This window comes from Bos grunniens, chromosome 24 (assembly GCF_055505025.1).
Source record: "Bos grunniens cultivar Pamir isolate PY7600 chromosome 24, Bosgru_T2T1.0, whole genome shotgun sequence".
Lineage (NCBI taxonomy): Eukaryota > Metazoa > Chordata > Mammalia > Artiodactyla > Bovidae > Bos > Bos grunniens.
The window spans coordinates 1515960-1537817 of NC_141188.1; the positions used below are offsets into that span (position 1 = coordinate 1515960).

The 21858-nt window shown below is 52.1% G+C and overlaps 2 pseudogenes across 1 annotated transcript; one reads left to right on the forward strand and one right to left on the reverse strand.

Moving 5' to 3' along the window:
* The first annotated feature begins 6744 nt into the window (after positions 1 to 6744).
* LOC147345785 (liprin-alpha-1 pseudogene) lies at positions 6745 to 8494 on the forward strand (annotated as a pseudogene). Its single transcript, XR_015153619.1, has one exon. The product of XR_015153619.1 is annotated as a liprin-alpha-1 pseudogene (transcript).
* A 12384-nt stretch (positions 8495 to 20878) lies between these two features.
* Positions 20879 to 21858, reverse strand: LOC147345786 (uncharacterized; annotated as a pseudogene).

Genomic DNA, 21858 nt, shown 5'->3' on the forward strand with positions numbered 1-21858 from the left:
ACAAACCATATACTCAAACCATATATGACAAACCATATACTCAAAACTATGGTTTTTCCGGTAGTAATGTATGGGTGTGAGAGTTGGACCATAAAGAAGGCTGAGCACTGAAGAATTGATGCTTTCGAATTGTGTTGCTGGAGAAGACTCTGCTTTAACAGAAAATAAACTTTTTAAATGTATTACGATGGAGAATTGCAAACATGCACAAAAGTGGATGGAGTAGTATAATAAATACCCATGACCCGTCCCGTCACTTAGTCTCAGCAATTTCTCATACAGAGCCAATCTCAAATAGATCATTCTTTTGTCTTCTCTCCATTTTTTTTAATACAGTAGGTCCTAAAACAGCTTTTTAAACCTTGAAATTGATGCTCATCTTATAAAACACAGACTTGGCAACTTTGTTATTGCATTTAAAAATTGCTTGAGGTAATTATTTCCAGTTTTTTCATATGAATTTTCATATTGGAAAAGACCCTGATGCTGGGAAAGATTGAAGTCAAGAAGAGAGTGGATGACAGAGGATGAGATGGTTGGACGGCATCACCAACTCAGTGGACATGAGTTTGAGCAGATGCTTAGCAGAAGTCGAGTTCCATTTTCCTCATGGCTAATCCACTGCTGTAACACGTATAGCACTTCTGGTTTTGAACACTGAATGTGTTTGCATTATAGATGGATTTAGAGTGTGTGGCTGTTGTGTGTGGTTCAGAATTCTGAGTAGTCCTTTCAGGGATCACCCAAAAGCTCAGACAAAGCGTGAGCCATTCACGTGGACTGTGCTGTGCGTCAGAAAGATAATACGAGCCACCTACACAATCTAAAATTTCCTAAAAACCAACGGGCTACTCGACGTCCTTCTTTCACCACGAGTCTTGAAATCCTCTGTGTGATTTCCACATCGGGCTTTGCACCAGCCTGTCTCACGTGCTCAGGGACTGCTCGAGGCGAGTGACTGCCGTGGCCGACAGCACAGAGCTTCCAGGTTGAGTTGAGTGACTCACAAACTTGGCCCGTTTGACTTGTTTTACCCCATGAGCAAGTGAAGTGGGCTGTAGAGGAATGAATGTGAGGAATGCAGGTGAGCTCCATGGAGACAGTTTAAAGCAGTGAGAGGAGGGAGGGCAATAGAGTGAGTCATGTCCCCCTGACCCGAAACCCCCGCCTGAAGTCTAGCTTCTCTCTACAGACTTCATCGTTGTTAATGGCTTGCCATGTTTCCTCCAGAGAAACCTTTTCTACACCTGAGATGGAACTTCCTCTTCATTATGGTTTATAAGGGTTAATATTGTTCTGAGTGTTTCTATTTGCTAGGGACTCTTAGAGAATATTTTCTCAGAATTACAATGTTGGGAGTTGATACCTACTGATGTAACCTGTTCTGCACATTTTGGTGCAAGTCACTTTACATCCAGAAAGCAAGCGGTGCAGGCTGTGTCATTTGCTGATTCATAGGACCAGCTGATCCTAAACCTGGAAACCCTGAGAGCCGAAGTGGACCAGACGAGACTGCGAGGGGCTCCCTTGCACCACAGGTAGGCTGCTCCCCCGGGCAGCTCCCCTCAGCGCTGTCGAGTGTGACGAGGGCCTGTCTGGTGTGTGGACAGTATGACTGGGTGTTGTTCATGGTCGCACCTCAAGGAGCCTGTAGCTTCGTGGCCAGCGAGAGGGAAGAGACAAGCATCGTTCCTTAGGGTCAAACTTGGTACCACGGAGTGGTCGTCACAGGATTGACAACACTCAAAACCACAGGCAGAGCTTTGGAAGTAGGGGGCCGACCAGTTGGTATTTGGGCGTATTCATCTGAGGGGCCTGACAGACTGTGACACTGACGTTTCTGAAGAGTCGCAAAAGGTTAATGACCTGTAGTCTTCTGACTGCGGTGGGAGGAATCACCTGGCTTGTGAATGAGGAGAGCAGATTACTGAGCATCCTGATTTTTTCTTCCTCGTTGTTATAGGGGCGGTAATTCTTATTAAGTATTTAAATGTTTCTTTGGCTTCTTCACGGAAAATGGTCACAAGTGAGAGATAAACTTTAGCAAAGGTTATTAAGTGCTTACTGGTGACATTCATTCATCTGTAGGAAATGGACTACTGCTTGAATCCTGACTTAGGAGACAGTTTGGAGCCCATACGCATATTTCTGTGTTTGTGTGCTTAGGGGATCCTCGCAGTCCAGAGCCCCCACCCAGCCTTCTTCTAGAGAAAAGGAGATGTCATTTGAGACAAAGGCAGAGCCAGAAACTGGTCCTGTGTCTGAAACCATGGTGGGTGGAGTTCAAGGAGAGCACGTGCCCTGCAGAACAGGAGGGGACGTGGCCGGGCTTGGTGGCAGAGCTCCTCCAGGGTGAGGGGCTGGGGCTGTCAGAGGTGGGGAACCCCTGCTCCCGGGGTGGACGAGGTGAGTGTGAGGAGGACTGCGTAGACAGTGGAGGAAGAGGAGGTGGACACGGCCTCCTCCTCTTGGGGGTTTTTGGGTAACAAGGAGGGACCTGGTGCCAGGAACCGAGGCCTGACACAATTGGGGGCTTCAGATGGAGAAGCCTGGGGCCTGGTCACCAGTCCCGTGTGTGTCAATGAGAATGAGAGACGAGAAGAGGAAGCAGCCGCGGGGCAGGAGGAGCCGCTGTGCTCTGAAGACAGTGGGCCACAGCGGCTGGTGCGAGGGAGGGGTGTCTCCAGGAGGCAGCTCTGGAGGGGTCACAGCAGTGACTTAGCAGCACAGGTGGGGCCTCAGAGTGGGGCTTGTGGGCAGTGTGGGCTGGGTGGGGGGCACTGTGCTGCCTCAGGAGGGAGGGAGTGGGGACTGAAAACTGGCTCACAGGCAGGGCAGGCACGGCAGGCATGGCGTATTTGGTGGGACCTCCCAGAGGAATTGGTCACCTTGTCTCTGAGACCTTCTCCCGGAGGAAAGAGCTTCGGGTGAGGAAGGGGAGAGAGATGGAGGCTGCACCCCACGAGGGGACTGGGAGGTGATGGTTGGGGGTCGACCCAACCCGGAGGCCTCTGTGGCCCTCAGAGGACCCTCGAGGGTCCCCAGTCCACAGCGGGACTGTGTCGTACCCCCCACTCAGTTCCCAAGTGTGCTCTAGCCCCAGGCCCTTGGGTGGAAGTGGAGCAGAGAAGGGAACAGTTCTATCAGGAGGGAGGGGAGATGGGAGGGAAGACAGGTGTGGCTCCGGGAGATTCCAGACTTCCATCTCCTGTGCAGCACAGTGTTCGCAAAACCGTCGAGCAGAGCAGCGTGTGACCCCGAGCAGGCTGAGCTGGTGTTTGGCCCTGGCCACTCTGCAGACATATGGGGTGTCCTGTCCTCGGAGGAAGGCCCTGTCTCCTGGGTTTAGGGAATCTTGCACATGAAGGCACCACCCTCCTCCCAGAGACAAGACTGAGCAGAGCCCGGGCGGTCCTGCAGTGCAGGCGGCTCACAGTCAAGGCGGGGCTGCCCTGCCTCCCAGCAGGCCCCTGCTGAGTGAGCTCCTGGCACCTGCAGGCCCAGGCCTTAGTGCTCAGGGCCTGAGCATCTGTGCTGGGCCTTGTTCAGCCCAGACTCTGGTGACACGCTCACCTCTGCTTTAATGGGAGACACCAGTGGTGCTCAGCTCCGAGCTGTGGGTCCGAGGCTTTTCTGCTGCGGGTTGTCTGAGGCACCTTTAAAAACACTGAGAGCGGTGCAGACAGTGTTCCAGGCAGACTGGTGATTGTGATCCACAGACTTCCCTTGGGAGAGGGAGGTCAGAGCAGGCGTGGGCCAAAGGGGAGGTGGGGTGCCAAGGGGAAAGCAGAGCAGGTGCACGCCCTGCCCTGGGACCTTAGAGCAGGCTCCAGGGGGACCCTGGACGCCCCAACCCCAGACAGCCGATCCTGTCCTAGTCAGCTCCACACCCTCGCGTCAGCACTGCCTTCCCCACATACGGGAGTTTTCCAGCTGCTGGGGATGAGCCCTGAGTGTCTGCAGAGCAGCGGGCAGCCTGTTGCTATTGGAGCCAGGAGGGCAGTGCCCTCCCGGGGGCCCTTTTGCTGTGAAATTGCCGATCTTCCAAATGGACAGGCTTTGGCTCGTCTGACAGAGTGAGCTCTCTTTTCTTCTAACAGCGCTCTTCTTCCCCGTGTGTTTCAGCCGATCCCACTTGGGCAGCGCCCCGGACCTCAGGTTCCCTGTGGCGGACCAGCTGGCAGACTCCTTGGGCAACGGGGCGCTGCTGTGGTGCCCCCAGAAAGGCCGGCTGGCAGCGCTGCACGATGAGCCATCCGAGGCAAGGACCCCGCCGCCCCCTTCCCATCCCTGGTGGGCACCTTGTGAGGCACCTGCCCCCTCACACTGTGGTCCTGAGGTGGGTTTGGAACAAAGCACTGATAGATTGCTTTACGTCTCCCCATTTTCCTTTTTCTGGCTAAGAGTTTACTTTGAAGGCATGCTTTTTTTCCTTAACCAATTTTGATTATTTGTGGCCTACTGTGAGGCCCAGCATGGTACTAATTAGCACAGTTTTGAAATCGTCCTACGAGTAAATGGATACACATATCCATCAGCTTATAGTGAGAAGAATTCTCATTGGGAGTTTAAGTGCCTTTATCTTTTCGCCTCATTCATGCCATGTATTTGTTCATACACGTCTGTGTTTTGAGCTTCCACATTCAGTGAGCAGTTAGTTTGGGCCAGACATGGTCAGAAGTAGGACTCCAGCAGTGAATTAAAAACCATGTGTGTCCTTTATCCACTGCTACGTAATGAATCATTGCAAAGCTTAGTGACTTCCCAGGGAGCAGCTCACAGTCCCCAGTGCCTGTGCATTGTAGCAGGCAGGCCTGGTTCAGGGCCTCCTGAGGGCAAGGGAAGGCCCCCCAGGGCTGGATGGCAGGCTTTCAGACTCACCTGGCTGCTGGACAGGCCGAGGTCCCTGCCGTGTGGCTTTCCCATGGCCTGGCTTTCCTCGGAATACCCTCTGAGAGCGAGAGCGTGGGGTTTAGCCCGGGGCCTTTCACGCCCTGGTCTCGAGGCTGCACACCTTCACTTCTGTTTGCGAGAGTGAGCTGCAAAGTCCTGCCTCGCTCAGGGGCTGAGCAGGAGTTGCCCCTTCTGCCTCTTGAAGGGAGGAGGATGGAAGAATTTGTGGACCCCTTTTTAATCCCGCACAGCCTGTTGAACAGTAATGAGCAGGGAAAGGAGACCAGAGTGCCTGAGTTGTCCAAGGAGGATGGGACGATCGTGTGTAAACAGGGTGGCCAGTGAGGTGACACCAGGAGGGTGACCTTGAACCAGAGACCAGGAGGCAGGAAGAGAAGTAGCCACTTGGAGAAAGAAAAAGGGTCATGTCAACCAGCGGGGACAAGGGAGAGAGTAGGCCACATCAGGGAGGAGCCTGGGCTCAGGCCTGAGCAGCTCGAGGCCAGAGCCTGTTTCCTGAGGTGAGGAGGGCTGCCGGGGCAGGGAGCTAAGAGCCGGGCCTCAGCCCTGTTGAGGTGGACGAGCCCATTGGGTGTCCCGGGGACGTGTCAGGAGAACAGCTGAGTGTTGCGGCCTGCATCCGGGAGAGAACTCATTCAGCTCAGGGTGGACTTTGGGTTGTGGGCATACGGATGGCATTTAAAGGCACGAGCACTGTAAAGTCACCAGGCGGGTGCCGGTGGAGAGAGATGGGGTGCAAGGGTAGAGGTATGGGGCATCCTGCATTCCAAGGTTGGAAGGGGCACAAAGGACTGAGGAATAACCCCAAGGGAAGGCAGGGCTTGGAGCCCAGGGAGAGACATGCTGGGGGGGGGGGGTGGCGTGGGGGAGGGCAAGGAAGGGAAGGGGCTTGGTAACATGGGTTCCTCGAGCCCCCGGGGAATTGCCCTGCAGGGCGGGGCTCACCGCCTGCTGGCAGAGAAGTGGAGACCTGGCGGGGAGTGGGACCAGAGGCCACTCCCAAGGAGCTTTCAGAGACCTGCAGTGGGCGCTGCAGGGAGCCGTGGAGGAGGAATCTGCTGGTTCCCCTTGTGCGATTGGAAGGCGAGAGAAGGGAGAGGACATGCCGACCCGGCTGATGGGGGTGAACCCATAGGCAGCTGGTTCGCTGGAGCAGAGCAGAAATGATGGCAGGTGGTCCTGGAGCCAGCGAATGGGGTAGCCCAGCCCTGGGGCGGGGTCGTGATGAAGACAGGAGGCCAGGGCCCTGGCCACAGGGGTAGGGAGCCAGCAAGCCAGCACCTCGAGGCTGCCCCTCAGTTCCTTTGAGGTCATGTCTGGGAAAGAAGGCAGGACCTGGGTGACAGTGTGGCAGGGGGGACGTTTTCAGAGAGAAGGGTGTGAGGTGTGAGAGCGGGAGGGCGGCACGGGGCCCCGCAGGCACTATCCCATGTGTCTCTGATGACAGAGCCACCCTTGCGGTGCGAGGAGCCATCCCCCAGAAGAGCCCAAGGGCGTGTGTCCTGAGAGGAGAGCCGCGGAGGGGCTGGCCCTCCCTTCTCCTGGCTGCCCCTGCTCGCTCCTGTCTGTGGGTGTTCAGACGAGCCTGGGAAACGGAGGTCTGGGAGCCTGGGAGGACGGCACACTCTGGTGAACTGGTACCAGTGATGACCGCTGATAGGGACCCAGCGGCTGCCAAGCTGAAAGGTTCTTTTTTCTTATTTTCCTCCAGCCTGGCTGATGGAGGCATGGATGTATTTTTGTAATTTTCAGTTTCTGTCTCTGACTCCATCAGCCCACCCTTGTGAATAACCTCATAGGATTGCCTGCCGTCCACGCTGAGACCTGAGTGTCACCAGGCCATCTAGGAACTGGATTCTTCCCCTGCCTGTTTCTTGAGTCCTGTTCGCTTAAGAGATGGCAGTGTCTCATGAGCATGGCCCATTTATCCAGAGTCAGGGCTTCCATGTAAAATTGGGTTCAGTTCCTGATAGACTTGAGCTGCCCTGAATGTCGCTGATGAGATGTGGTCCTCTCGTGCCCAGGTGCAGACCCCAAAGGAGCAGGACTGCGAGCACACGCAGCAAGCCAGCATGCTGGCCGACGTGGCCCAGGCATTTGAGAGTGACGAGGGCGTGTCTGACGACGAGGGCGACAGGGTCACCCTCTTCAGCTCGGCCACTCAGCTGTCGCCAGGCAGGCAGGCTGATGCCAAGACTCTGACCGTGATGATGCAGGAGCAGCTGGACGTCATCAATGAAGAGATCCGGTGGGTGATCCTTAACTCAGCACCAGAAACTCGGTTTCTCTGAGGAGCTGTCTTCTCCTAGGGACGTCTGAGTGTTCCATAGTAAGAAACCTGACCTCAGGTCTGCATCAAGAATTTTCAGTTTTGAGATGGCCCTTGATTACAGAGCTCTGTCAGCCGGGGCGTTCTGTCCATGGTGTGGTTTCCGCACTCTGTGGGGGCAGCAGGAGGCGTTGTGGGGTGTCCCCCCTCAGCTCTGAGCACCAAGGTGGGTGAGGTGCTGAGGCGGTGTCCCCTGCGGCCCGTGGACCCTCCTGTGTCCCTCAGAGCCCCCCATGTTCTGGTGAAAAGCCACCTGGTGAAAGCTGGGGTTTTGGGGTTGGCAAATTCCCACTCAGATCTGCATTTTCCTTTTTAACTTAATGCAGTGTGAAGATTGGCTTGTTGTAAGACAGTGGTCCAAGGACATGTGTTTGAGTTTTTCTCATCTCATCAGTATATTTAAGATGTTTTCTTTAGACACCGTCTTGGCAGTTATAACAATTTTCAAAACAGGATAGAATCTAAAGGCCTCCCTCGTGGTGAGCAGGGGGCCTTGGGTCTTGGTGCAGCCAGGTGGCTGGGGGCCCCGAGGCTTGCCTGGTGCCACACCCTCACAGCTATGCCCGTGTCCCGAGTCCACCTTCAGAATGGCCGCAGGCCAGTGACCCTGCACAGGACCAGGCAGAGCTGCTGCTCAGACTGTTCTCGCCACGTCAGCCCAGGCCGAGGTGCCCGTTCCTGTCGGCCGAGCGGGATGCTCCGGGGGAAAGGCAGGGGGTGTATGGGACAACCAGCAAACGCAAGTGGTGTCACCTGCCCATTTGACGCCAAGACAGACAGCTTTGTGGGCCGTGTTTGAGCACAGATGAGCTCAGAAAGATGGTCTTTCCACGTCCCTGCAGGAAGTATGGAACGGTTATAGATTAATATTTTTATTTTTACAACAAGTTGTCAGGTAAAAGTGATTTTTCCTTATTCGACAAGTAGACTTGATGTAAATGGTCAATTCTATCCATCAACTTGTTATCAACAGTGAAAAACTTTCCAGATGTATGAGTAGAAGTGAAGCTGGAGAGTTTACTTCCTGTAAGAATCTTGTATTTTAATTTGAAAATCATTTTATTTGCATAATCGTGTATTTAAACTGCTATATAAAAACATCCACCACACATTAGGGGAGAAGAGCAGAAACTGAATTCTAGGTTAATGCAGCACATTGACATGAATCCAGAAACTCAGACAAAACTGGTGGAGAACTTCATCAAGTGATGCGTTTGTATATATACAACCTTAAAAAAAAAAAAAAAAGATCAACTCAGCACTTCATCTGGTCTGGAGACTTGTGTTTAGAAACTGCAGCTTGTTTGTGAATTGGTGTTTTGATTATACAGAGTTCCTGATTACCAGTGGAAAAGACTTGAGGCACTGACGTGCATCTCTGCCCTGAGAGCAGGGGAGGTAAGGGTTGTCAACTTGAGGTATCTCTTCACAGGAAAGAGAGTTGCCACCAGGGCCCCTTCAGAATGTTAGAGTAAATAAGTGAAATCAAGCGTGAATGATCAGGGCCAGTTTGTAAGACTCAACGCTAAGTTATTCTAAGTTTGAGAATATTCAAAAGAGGAAACGTAGAACCTTTTGGCTGAGATGTTCATTGAGCAACTGTTTCTGGAATTTGCTAATCATGACACAGAATGCCAGCCCAAATTTATTGTCCAGACAGGTTCCTCTGCTGACAAAGGCAGGTGATGCATTTTATTCTATTTTAGGTTGATCGAAGAAGAGAAGGAGAACACAGAGCAGTGGGCCGAGGATACTGAGAGCAGGGAGGGCAGGGGGAGCTTAGGCAGCCTCCGTCGTTTTAAATCAGTGAGCTCCCTCAACCTGCTTCCCACCTCCTCGAATGCTGGCTCCTGCCCGCCCCTGCCCAAGCCCAGAAGGAGGCGGCACAGCCTGGCGCAGGAGGGAGACCAGCTGGGCATCATGACTCTGGTATGTGTCTGCCTCCTCCCTGCCGCATCCCTCCCCCAGCAGGCTGTTTTCTGTTTGTTTTTTGTTTTTTCTCTTTATACCCAGAAGAAAATTAGGTACATTTGCTACGCTCAGAGGTCTAAAAGTTTTTAAACTGCCTAGTCTTTAATCATTCCACAATGGCACAGCGACAAATTAGTCTTGATATTTGGACCACTACTTAGCACGTCATCATGAACTCAGCCAGAGCCTGCCTCTGTAACGTTGGGCCTGGCCTGTGCTGGGCACAGCAGCTGCAGGGAAGTTTCTGCTCTCAGGGAGCAGACAGCTTCGTGAAAGTAACCATAGGCAGCTCTCATGGCATGGGAAAGCCGTACAGCAGATTTTCCATTGGGGATGCCTGGCTGCAGGGTGCAGGGCATGCAGTGGGTACAAAACCAAGAATCTACACTGGTCTGCTTGCTGATGGACCTGGCCACGTGCTCAGTCCAGCTCTGCGTGTGAAACCAGGTTAAAAGCCCAGGGCCCCAGGGCCCCAGGGCCCCAGGGAAGATGTCAGGCTGCCTCACTTTTCCGAGTCTAAAACTGGGATGACGACCTAGGGCTTTTGGTGACAGAGTGTGCGGCTCTAAAGCACATGTTCCAGCTTTCTTGCGTGTTTAGCTTAGGTGTTGTGAGTGTATTGCTGTTTACCCCATGAAATCACGTGTGCAACATTCTGCTTTGTAACTGGACTTGTATTGTCTCTTTTTTCTGTTACCACTCATTTCATGTTAGCTGCATTGTTAGTCAGCTTATAATTAAATTAACCGTGAATCATTTTAGTGGCCTGTGAAGTGGTAACTAGTCCATTTTGTGGTCTTTTGACGCTGTTTTTATAATTTGCATCATTGGCTAATTAGTTGATATTTAAAATTCTTTGATGATTTCTCTGCGGATTCATGCTTGATTTCTTTCCAAATATTTATGAAAAGAACAGTTCTGTATGTTTTCCCTGCTGTTGGAGTTCTCTGACAGTGTGTCTGCTTTCATCATTGCTTTTGATTCCCTCTCTCATCCTGTTGTCTGCTTAGTCGTCATGAATCCAGATCCCCCACCAGCCCCCGAGGCTGTCGTTTACCTATCCATTTCCCCTCCCCCGTCCCCCCACTTCCTCTGGTCATAGCCGTTCTGTGGTCCACAGCATGTGTCCCCTTAGTCGGGTTTGGGCTTTGTCTTCATGTCTCATTAAATGGTGTTTTTCCCCCATAGCAGTAAGTCGAATTGGTGTATCACTGTGCAGTTACAGGAGAAGGCAATGGCAACCCACTCCAGTACTCTTGCCTGGAAAATCCCATGGACGGAGGAACCTGGTAGGCTGCAGTCCATGGGGTCGCACAGAGTCGGACACGACTGAAGCGACTTAGCAGCAGCAGCACGCAGTTATAAGCATAATATATGTAGATGGATCCTAAACTACATATCATGTGTAATTCATAAATGAGATTGTGCTTACATAAAGAAATGATCCTCTTAAGTGTAGAATTAATGGACTTTTAGATATGCAGATGACATCACCCTTAAGGCAGAAAGTGAGAGGAACTAGAAAGCCTCTTGATGAAAGTGAAAGAGGAGAGTGAAAAAGTTGGCTTAAAGCTCACCATTCAGAAAACTAAGATCATGGTATCTGGTCCCATCACTTCATAGGAAATAGATGGGGAAACAGTGTCAGACTTTATTTTTTGGGGGCTCCAAAATCACTGCAGATGGTGACTGCAGCCATGAAATTAAAAGGCGCTTACTCCTTGGAAGCAAAGTTATGACCAACATAGATAGCGTATTCAAAAGCAGAGACATTACTTTGCCACCAAAGGTCCATCTAGTCAAGGCTATGGTTTTTCCAGTTGTCATGTATGGATATGAAAGTTGGACTGTGAAGAAAGCTGAGCATCAAAGAATTGATGCTTTTGAGCTGTGCTGTTGGAGAAGACTCTTGAGAGTGAGTCCCTTGGACTGCAAGGAGATGCAACCAGTCCATTCTAAAGGGGATCAGTCCTGGGTGTTCATTGGAAGGACTGATGCTAAAGCTGAAACTCCAGCACTTTGGCCACCTCAAGTGAAGAGTTGACGCACTGGAAAAGACTCTCATGCTGGGAGGAATTGGGGGAAGGAGGAGAAGGGGACGACAGAGGATGAATGGCTGGATGGCATCACCAACTCACTGGACATGAGTTTGGGTGAACTCCAAGAGTTGGTGATGGACAGGGGGTCCTGGCATGCTGCGATTCATGGGGTCACAAAGAGTCGGACACGACTGAGCAACTGAACTGAACTGAACTGAACTGACACAATATCCTTTCTGTCTTGGTGCTTGTATTTAAGACTGTAAATCTCATCAGCTTTTGCACAGTTAATGTCTCTATTAGACTCGTTAAGAAAGTATCTTCTATGGTTAATAAAATGTAAAGACTGCACCTGCTATTATGCTAGCTTTCATTCTTACATATTTTCACAGGGAACTTGCTTTAATGAATTTATTGTGAGAAGTTTTAAATCAAATTCTATGTCAGAATTTTACATTAATGTCCAGGAGGTGGTTAGATTTGTTCAATGTTAAAATAGATATTATGGTAACTTCCTCATCAGTTAAATTAATAATTTAAAGTATAACATGTTTTTGATTAAGAGAAACTAACTTATAGAGAAATTTGGCTGAGAATAGACACCTGTTAAGGCCCTTTGTTGTACAGAATGCTATGCTTTAATAAATCATGATGTTGTAATAGAATGGTATCTTCTTGAGTAATAATTTATACTGTTTCTCTAGTAAATCTTGAATAGCTTATTTAACTTCTGTGGTCAAAAAAAATGTTCTGTTTCCAGTCACATGTTCTCTAAATCTTCATGTCACTTACATGTTTGCCATCATTTTTGCTTTACTGTATTTGCCTCTACGGATTCTTGAAATTTTAGCTTCAAAGTCGCAATGAATCTGGTTTCTCTTCATTTCTTTGCATGCATCTATCAGCCTAGTGATTTAAGGAAGCAGTGTCGAAAGGTAAACTATTTAGTAATGTAGCATGCCTTTGTTTCTCTGTGAAGTATTAAAGAGTCCTTATCATTTAACGTGAATGAACACTGTGTGGTTATGTCCTGGTGAATAATTGACGTTTTAATGGAAGTGATGAAACTCACCCACCACTTAAAATGTGCTGATGATTCTGTTGGAAATAGGTCATTCGTTGGGACAATTGTAACAGTTTGCCTTTCTCCCACTTGTTTGCCTTCTGATCATCTCATGCTTGTTTATAATAGACATAGTATTATTTCTTATTTTTAAAAATTTCTATACTTATGTTTTTGGCCATGCTGCACAGCTTATGGGATCTTAGTTCCCCAAGCAGGGATCAGACCAGTGTCCCGGCAGTGAAAGTGCCAAGTCTTAACCTTTGGACCACCATGGAATTTCCGCTTAGTGTTTTCATGTAAGAAATGACTGAATCAGAGCCATAGATGTTAGATTTGCGGGAAGCCAATTTAATGATGGTGGGTAGCAGTGTGCAGGAGACTCTGTGTGCCGGGCATGTGCTTTCCGAGTCTCTCATCTCATTCTCAGGTGAGGTCCAGGCTGCTGCTATCCCCATTCAGCAGACATAGACACTGAGGCTTAGCGAGGCCGGGCACTGTGCCCAGGCTGTCACACCCAGCAGCGTGGTGCGGACTGGTCTGATCAGAGCCTGGACACTTAACCATGGTGCTGTCCAGCCCGCTTTCCTCTAGAGGCTCTCGTGTCCATCAGGGCATCCCTGATGGAGGGAGCATCAGGAGGGAGCTCTCTGCCTCTCCCCTCGGGTCATTTGGATGAGCCCCTGTTGTTGGAGTCCAGTGCCCCAAGGGCTGGACTTCCTTGTCCCTCTCCTGCTCCCAGCACACTGACCAAGCACTCCTGGGCCTTCCCGCAGGACTGGGGTGGCCGTGCTCCAGTTCAGGCAGCTCAGTGCCCAGGAGACCTTCTGCTGAGCACAGCAGAGCAGCGCCGTCCCCCTGGGGTTGGTGACCTGGGTGTGCCGCTCGCCTACTCTGTGGCCTGCTTTGCTCTCCTGTTCAGCGAGGACACGGCACTGCCCTTCCTAGCCACATGTGGCACCAGTGGGGCAGCTCCCATCCTGGGGGAGGGCAGCCGGGCTGCAGACCCAGAGGCCTTCCTCAGGAGGAGGCCCGGGGGAAGGGGCTGGCCTAGGCCCTGACTCTGAGGCAGGTGTTTGTCTCCACTGAGTCCATAGTCAACCCAGGTGTGTCACTTCCCTGCTCTGTTCGTTGTTGTTTTCTGATTTTTATAAATGCTTATTTTAACTTGAATTTGAGATTGATCCGTGTTCAGTTCCATGTGGAAAATTTCTAGCCTTTGTAGCCTTCTGTTGTCTGAGGTTTCTTGTTAGAGCTCAGGGGAGGGAGCCCAGTTTATCCAGCTGCTCTTAAATGAGTTCAGCTGTATTTTGCACTAAGTTACTTTGTTGTCACCAAGCTCCTGTGGGGCTGCACGGGATCAGTATTCCTTACAGAATCCCACCAAAGAGGCACAGGTTAGTTGGTCAAAACAACGCACTCATTGTTTATAACAATACATGCCATGCATGTTTCCTAAAACCTCCCCTGGTTTAACCACACACCGAAATGTATCAGTGAGACATGTTTGGACCCTGCAGGGTTAATCTGTTCCCACACTGTCTTTCCTTTCCTCACACCCAGGACCAGCGGAAACGCTGGGAGTCCAAGAGAGATCATCTTCTTCTTCTTCTTCTTGTTTTTTGATTATTTTTTAATTGAAAGGTAATTGCTTTACAGAATTTTCTTTTCTGTCAAACCTCAACATGAATCAGCCATAGGTACCCATATATCTCCTCCCTTTTGAACCTCCCACTGCTCTAGGGTGATACAAGATCATCTCTTAGTGAAGACCTGGGGGTGCCTTATGGAAACCACTGTGAGCGAATGACACTCGAACTGCGTGTAAGTACTTCAGTGGGTAGTCCCCAGTCTGTATGTTACCAAGAAATACGATCCAGGCACATGGTGTTCGCGTGGAGGGGTTAGGTACCTTTTCTGTGTTTCTGTTGTTGTCATGGCTTCCAGTAACCTGCATCATCACTACAAATGATCTTGGATGGTGGCACAAGCTGTGTCTTTTTCTCCTTCAAACAGAAAGGTCTGGACGGCTTTGCTGAGAGGTTTTGTACTCTAGCTGTGGTGCTTCTGAGCAGCATCTGGCGATGAGCACAGTCCTTTCATCAGGGCAGTTCATGCCGTGCAGGATTCATGGTGCCAGCATCGCTCTGCTGTCCTGCCCCGCAGGGCCATCTGGTCGCTGGATTCCAGGGAGGGCCGAGGCCGGCTGCAGGGAGGCTCCCATCCGGGGTCTCTGCACTCAGTCAGATGCTCTCACTGCCCCATAGCCCCGCATTTTTTGAACAAGACAGTCCTTTAAGATGGCATTAAGCTATAACAAGGGTTTTTTTGTACTTGGGGGAAAGCATAGCTAATAGATCTTCAAATAAGTTTCTGGTTATAATGTAAAGCCTGTGTGATTGCCTTTTTCAGAACAGTCTATTGTTAGCCAATTTGACACTTACCTCACTCCCTCAGCTGCCAGCTATACGGGAAGAGATAGGAGATGACAAGACCTCCATCAAATGTGAAACCTCGACCCTCGCCTGGCCGCGGTCCCTTCAGCTGGGCCGCCTGCACACGGGGGCGCGGCGCACAGCCACCCATGAGGACCTCAGGGACGCCCACAAGTAAGCGACCTGTGTGTGCATCGTCAGTTTCAGGAGCCCTGCGACTCTTGTCTTGAAAGAGTTGCAAGGATGATTTTAAAGGAATACCACTGAGTTCGGTGCCTGTGTTTAGTGGTGAACTTCAGGTGCTGGGGAAGAGCTCAGTGACCTCAGTGATTTTAGAAAACGTCCATCTCTACAGATTGACTCCTGTGGGAGCTTTCTTCCTGCTCTTGGTAGAGGTCTGCCTGGCCTGGGGCACGTTCCTGACAGTGACGGCCCCGTGCCTCTCGGGTTCGCTCTTGAGGGTCCCTCCCTTTTCTGCAGGGGTCTCCTCTCAGGAGACCCTGTCCCCTCCTATGACTGACACTGTCCTCATTCAGACCACTACTTGCTGAGCTCCCATCCTGAGCCAGGCAGCACTCGATGGGGGGCACGTGTGGTCACCTGACCAGCAGCCCTACACGGTGACCTGCCACGGCCGCGGACGGTTACCCTGTGGGAGGCGGGGGGACCTACCCAGAGCAGGGGAGCTCGTCTTCTCCTGGTCCATCATCACCTGCTGAGCAGTGACCCTAAGGGAGGGTCAGAGCGCCCTCTGCACCAGCTGGCCTGGAGTCAAGCCCTCCTCGGGGGAGAGCTCGAGGCAGAGAATCTCAGCTTCCCGGTGCGGTTGTCTTACGCCACGAGCCTGCATTGCTTGTGTGGAGTGTGGTTGGTGAAGGAGACTCCAACTGTCAGCTGCGAGGTTGAGGCGCGGGTGTTGCTGGGTGCCCGTTTCTATCAGTAGCTCTTGTGGAGGGGTGTGTGTTTGCACAAGGCTGCCAGTTAAAGGTCGTTTTCTCTCCCCGAAGCTCCACAGGCTCTCAGGACAGCCCCGGGAATAACCCCAGCAGCAGCACCAGCAGCCAGGGCTCGCTGCACAAAGCCCCAAAGAAGAAGGGCATCAAGTCCTCCATCAGCCGCTTGTTTCGCAAGAAGGAAAAGGGCCGGCCTGAACACCCCAGCAAGGAGGCGTTAGGACCAGGTGGGTGCTTCACCGTTCAGAGGGAGGAGGGCCTGCAGGCATCTCCCTTCTGTGTCTCCCCTGTCGTCCCATGAGGCTCCTGTCAATCACGCTGGGGGTCCTCCTGGGAGCAGGAGTGGAGGAGGCATCTGTCTTCTCAATGCGTCTGAGATGATCGGCTGAGTTAATGAGTGGATGGTTGGATGGATGGATGAATTAAGAGTGGATGGATGGATTGATTAGTGAGTGGTGGATGGACGAACAGATGGCTGGCTGGATGGGTGGATGAACGGAGCATGGAATGAATAAAGCAGATGATTGTACTCCAGTGCTAGAAACATATTCTACGAAATTGATTGAGTAGGAGCTGGGCGATGATTGTTTCATCCTAACAGTGACATGTGTTTGGAAACGGCCTAAGTGCTCCTCAGTGAGGGGTGAGGTACAATCTGGACACCCCACAAGGAACAGCCTGCCCTCCTTCCTGCCACCTTCCCCATCCCCAGGAGCTCATCAGGGGTTCTGCCCTTGCCCCCCACCCCACCCCACAGCCACACAGGTCCTCCTGGGGTCCCCTCATCACACAGGGTTATCATCAGGCCCCCATATCACTCAGCTTCCTCTCCTTGAGGACAGCGTATGTTCCTGCCTCTTCAGCCACAAATGTGTTGAGTCTCATTTGTGCTGGGTGTGGGATTTACAGGGGTAAGTAAAGCAGATGTGGTCTGGAGCACAGTTAAGTGACAAGAGAGAACAAGGAGCAGATTATTAAATGCTATCCCTATTAGTAGTAAATACAATGCTGAGATGGATGGTGCATTGATTATGTACCAGATGCCGTGTGTGCCCCTTACTAAGCAGGTGCTGCCCCCTCCCGATTTACAGAGGAGGACACAGTGACAGTCACGTGGTTAGGGAGCGGTTAGGGCAGGTTCACACCCACCCAATGGGACCAGGCACTTTGCCGAGCCCCAGCCACCTCTCTCATGGATGAAACAGGAATGAGATGGCTCCATGGCATGATGATTCAATGGACATGAGTTGGAGCAAACTCCAGGAGATAGTGAAGGACAGGAAAGCCTGGAGTGCTGCAATCCAAGGAGTGACAAGAGTCGGACACAACTGAGCGACTGAACTAAAACCTGAGTGTGTGCTAACCTGTTTCAGTCGTGTCTGACTCTGCGACCCCAGGGACTGTAGCCCACTAGCTCCTCTGTCCATGGGATTCTCCAGGCAAGAAGACTGGAGTGGGTTGCCATGCTGTCTTCCAGGGCATCTTCTCAACCCAGGGATCGAACCCACATCTCTCATTATCTATTGCATTGGCAGGCAGGATCTTTTCCCACCTGGAAAGCCCCAGTGAACGCTGACAACTAGAAATGCAGAAAATAAGGGCTGCTCCTAAGTTAAACTGGAAGAGCAGCAAGCACAGGCTGTAAAGAGGAAAACACACGATGAGCCACAACAGCGCCAGCAGAAACAAGGGATGCGTTCACCCACATAAAGAAAATATCTGTGCCATTCGGAAGAGGAGCCCGTCAGCCCTTGGAGGGACAGTTGGAACCAGAATGAAAACCGAGGCCATGGTCAACAGTGCCCACCACACGGCCTGGGTGGCATGGTGTCACTCACCGGACTTCCTGTATCCCCAGAGCTGCTGGCAGTAACATCTCTGAGTGCCAGGCCGGGCAGCGTCCCCGAGTGAGATAAGGCATCACTGCTCTCCTTCCAGTGCTGCTCTGGGGCCCTCTGTGGACGGCCACCCTCATCCCCTGCCCTGCCACTTGCTGGGGCCCGGCTGTCCCCCTGGGATCCTTTCAGCCCTTGAGCTTGGGTGTTCCCAGCCCTCTGCCACACCAGACTGGGACGCAACTCAGGACTTGGGCTTGAGATATCAAGGAGACTGTGAATCTGGAAGGACACCACCCTGGGGCCTGTGAGAGAGCAGGAGAGCAAAGCCCCTACAGGGAGGAAGCAGAGCTGGGGGAACGTGCCCACAGCCTCCACTGCCTCCTGCACAAGTGCCTTTTCTTTGTCTCTCCTTGATCTGAAACAAAGCCCAGCTGCTGCTGCTCCGCAGGTGATTCCTAAAGATGCACCTCCTGCCAGAGCTATTGTCCTGCTGCTCTGGGGCTGCCTGAGTGTGCTCAGGAGTATCAGACAAGTAGGGCTGCCACACCTCATACTGGAGGTGGGGGGCCTGATACTGGGGAAGGGTTGGAGGTGGGGGGAGGGTTCGAGGGTCGGGGAGGGCCTGATGCTGGCCTAGGGCCGTGACGCTGGACTGGGGTCTGATGCTGGACTAGGGTCTGATGCTGGGGGAGGACCTGATGCTGGACTAGGGTGCATCATTTGGATCCCCGTCAAGGTTGCCCTCGGACACACTACCCTGTGACCGATGGCGAGCCTCGACACCTGCACTTTGTTCCCACCCTCGGCCCGCTGCCCACACCTCAGCAGCAGAGGGGCCCTGTCCCCGCAGATGCTGAAGTGATGGAGCCTCTTGTCTCCGGAGCCAAGGGCATGAACACACCGTCGGTCGTCCTCTAGGGACACCTATGCTTCCGCCTTCTGGCCTTTCCATTGCATCCGTCCATTTCTCTTAACAGAATGTCCGTGTGATGACACGGGCTCCCATTACCAGCTCTGGTCTGTTCTCAGTGAGAGTACAGCTTACCCTCGCCACTCTTTATTGGCCCCTGGGAAATTTTGCTTCAGTACTTTATTGAAAGAAAGCAATAAATAATACTGTGATAAAAATAGTTCAAAAGTAGACTGTACATACTTTGTCACATGTTCGGGAAGTTCACAAAAGATTAATAGGAAAATAGAATGATAACAATGAATTGTACAAGTAAATTAAAGGCGGAACCCACATGTAAAGAGACGTGCTGTCTCTGTCTACCAAGATACCAGCTGCATAATAAATACCACACTGTGACCTGAACGCATCTCTTGCTGGCTTTTTTAATGTGCCGCTGAAAAAGTAAAAACTACATTTGCTACTTATACAATCCAGAATGGCTATGTCATCACAATCTAAAAATGTACACCTAGGTCCATTCTTTAAACATGTTTACAATCATGTAAAAAGATGATTTACATAAAAATAAGGCCTTTGTCAGAGCTACACTACCCTGTCTGTCTGGGAAGTGGCACCTTCACTGTCCAGCTCGATGGCTCTGCAGCGGGTGCAGGGCATCACGATTGGTCCCCAAAGAGTCTCACCGGAGAGGAGGGATCCGGGTCCACAGAGACTGGGTTACAGGAGAGATTTTCAGTCTTCTTCTAGGCATCCTTTCAGCCCAAATTTCATTAGAAGCTCACATTTAACACCCAGTACTTTTAAATCACTTCACGCTGCGGACAAAAAGCATTTCTTGCTAGAAAAAGTACAGTTTAGGCCAGTCGTTAACATCCAACAACAATTGGTTGAAATTAAGTTTGCTTATTTCAGAGTGATTGTTGGAGAGCTTGGTTACATTCTGGAAGGATAATAAAGCACACCGTGTCATGATGATTTTACAATCGCAGGAAAACCCCTTCTCTCATGGTTTAACATTGAAAAATTAAACAAGAATAATTACAATAAATGCATCATTTACAAAAGCCCTGTGTTTGTTCATAGGATTTATACAGACAAGCACTACAGTACATTGATTTGAAAGACTGAAATCAGGTATCAGAACATGAATTGATCTGAAAGGATATTCATAGCCTGAATATACAAGAAAAAGGAAGTAATTATATAAATGAAGTCATAAGTTTACATAAATATCAGAAACATTAAATTCTAAAATATTTTCTCTATGGTATTCATGAATTTTTCACTAATTAAAAACCCTGTAATATCTTCGGGTCCATGTAACAAGTATTAACAGAGTAAAGATTACATCGAGTTCAAAATGTAGTCTTTGTTGTATACTGGATACTGTATAAACATCTGGAGAATTCATGCAGGTAAACTGGAAACACACACACAGAAAAGTCAGTCCTGGGTTGGCAGCTGGTGCCCCAGCCCCTGCCCCTCCTGACACCCCCACCCCCCACCCCATTTGGGGCTTCAGCTGCTTTGAGAATTCAGAGAAACACGGAGGACCAAGCAGATGAAGGAGAGAACTCTGTGGTTGACTTTATTCTGACATATAGCTAAAAGCTGCTGGTAAAAAAACCTCAAAAGCCCAATCCAGCTTTCTAGCTGAGATGTGAACAGGACAGAGCAGACAGCCTCCTGCCCCCAGAGTTGCTCGAGCAGGGCTGGGCCCCAGGGCCGGACCCACCAGAGGACCACCCAGAGCAGCATCTGCAGGGAGGGTGGCCCCTTAGCGGCGGCCGAGCCCCAGATGCCAGTGCACCTCCGTGTGAAACGCTGGCCTCCGTACGGAGAGGCCCAGGGCAGGGCAGCCTCATGAACCCTGACGCTCTGGGCCCTGTTCCCTCCGAGAACGTGCACGCAGGGTGTAGCCGGCAGCACTGCCGCTGTGGGAGGGATACCCATGCATCCCTATGCGAGGGGCCTTGGCCATGCTCTGACCACTCCGGCGGCAGTGGGGCGCCAAGGTCACGTTCTCTGCTGTGAGGGTTCTCCCAGGCTAACCTCCAGAGACCCACTGACCCTCCACTCCCTGGGGCGTGGGCTCCGTGCCCCCTCAGGACCAGGCCGGCCTGTACTCACCCCGAAGCACATCAGGAGCAAGTCCTGACTGTAGCAGAATCCAGCCCCTGCGTTCCCGCCATGCTGCCTGGTCCCATGAGCGCAGGAGGAAGGGTGCAAACACGGAGTGCGGTTAGTCGTGCAAAGTCACATGGGGCACGAGGACACACAACGCACACCCGCAGCAGTGCCCACTCCTACTGAGGGTCTGGGGAAACTTCTAGAGGGTGGATGAGCCGGAGAGAGCGAGCCTGGGGGCTGCCACGTGGGGGTCCCTGCCACCCGGGGTGGGGGGAGGGCGGTCAGTGGCACATTTGATGATGTAAACGCGGTCATGGGGACAGATACTCCACGTCGGCAGCTGCCAGTCTCTCCTTAGACCTACGGGTTCACAGAGCTCCACATTCACAGATTCCACACAGTCTATTGTTATTCAATTTTACACTTACCTCATTCCCTCAGATGCCAGCTTTACGAGAAAGAGGTACGAGATGACAAGACCACCATCAAATGTGAGCCCTCGAGATCAGACGAGATCAGGCGCGTTCAGGGTGGTATGGCCCTAGAAGGAGGCGGCTGCCGCCGGGCGCCCTAAGAGCCCTGCGCTGTGCCTCCCTTTCGCTCTGACCTGCCGGTCGGGCCAGCCGGCCGCACCTCACCACGGGGGCTCGAGCTGTACTTGAGCCGAACGACCCGCGACCAGACTCTGGCCGGCCAATGCCGCCACGCCCCCGAACACCGCCACCCCGCGGCCAGCAAACGCCTGGCCAGGTTCGACAGCCCGGAGGGCTTCCGGGACCCTCAGCGGCATTCCGGGCGTGCGTGCGTGTGGGACCTGGGGGGTGGGCCGAGGGGCGCGGAGGTCTCGGCGCCCTCCACCCTGGGCCTCTCCAGGCCCGGCCACGCTCGGTGAGCCGGGCCTCCCCAGATCCCGTTCGCTGCCCAGGGCCACGCGGCCCGGAGGTGTCTGGCTTTCGGCCCCGCCGCCGCCTGACCGCCGCGGCCCTCGGGCCTCTGAGCCTCCTGTGGGCCTAGGCGCAGCCCAGCCAGGGCCCTGAGCGCCCATCCTGCCCGACACCTGCCCGGTGCCCAAACCCACTGGGAGCCACGGAGGCGCGGTCCACCCGAGCGCCTCAGCCCCGCCCCTTCGCCCTACCGAGGCCCCCACCTTTCCCCCATGCCGCCGGACAAGCACACAACCTTCCTGCGAGAGCAGACGAGCGACAGGCAGGCACACGGACAGACACACAGACAGTCGACAGCCCTCCATCGCAACCTCGTCAGCCAGAGCCAT